Source organism: Neophocaena asiaeorientalis, unplaced genomic scaffold, assembly GCF_003031525.2.
Source record: "Neophocaena asiaeorientalis asiaeorientalis breed wild unplaced genomic scaffold, Neophocaena_asiaeorientalis_V1.1 scaffold77, whole genome shotgun sequence".
NCBI lineage: Eukaryota > Metazoa > Chordata > Mammalia > Artiodactyla > Phocoenidae > Neophocaena > Neophocaena asiaeorientalis.
The window spans coordinates 8,038,488-8,038,937 of NW_020174645.1; the positions used below are offsets into that span (position 1 = coordinate 8,038,488).

The 450-nt window shown below is 65.6% G+C and overlaps 1 protein-coding gene across 1 annotated transcript in view; it reads right to left on the bottom strand.

The window, feature by feature from the left end:
• ATXN2 (ataxin 2) overlaps positions 1-55 on the bottom strand; it is a 131,626-nt gene extending 131,571 nt beyond the window's left edge. Inside the window, exon 1 of the mRNA XM_024758606.1 lies at positions 38-55. The gene's annotated coding sequence lies outside the window, so the exon portion shown is untranslated. The remainder of the gene's footprint in view (positions 1-37) is intronic.
• Between the last annotated feature and the right edge of the window lie 395 nt (positions 56-450).

Here is a 450-nt window from a genome sequence, read left to right on the forward strand (position 1 = left end):
GCTGAGGCGACGTGAGCTCCCAGTCTGTACCACAAACCTGGGTCAAACTGAAGTGGGGAAAGCGACGCAAGTAAACACCGCATTTCTGCCTTCCGGAACCCCACCGTGCCTCCTGCTGACATCCCTCTCCTCTGGAAATTTATAAATCGGGGCAAGGACTGGGAAAAAACACACAGCGTGCCCGCCCCCTGCCGCCAACGCCCGCTACGTCCCCGGTCCGGCCTGAGCTGCAGCGCCTGCGGCCGGCCTTCGCCCACCACTATGCAAAGGCGCCTTCTCCTCTGCGGCCTCGGAACAGCAATGCGGCTCGACCGCCACCCGCGCCAGAGAGGCCTTGCGGGGGAAGGAGGGAGGCCGGGAGGGGGTCGGGCACTCCCCCATCCCTTCCGCACGTGGGGGAGGGCGGAACGCTGCGGGAAACTGCACAGATCCCCACGATTCCCGCGGAGC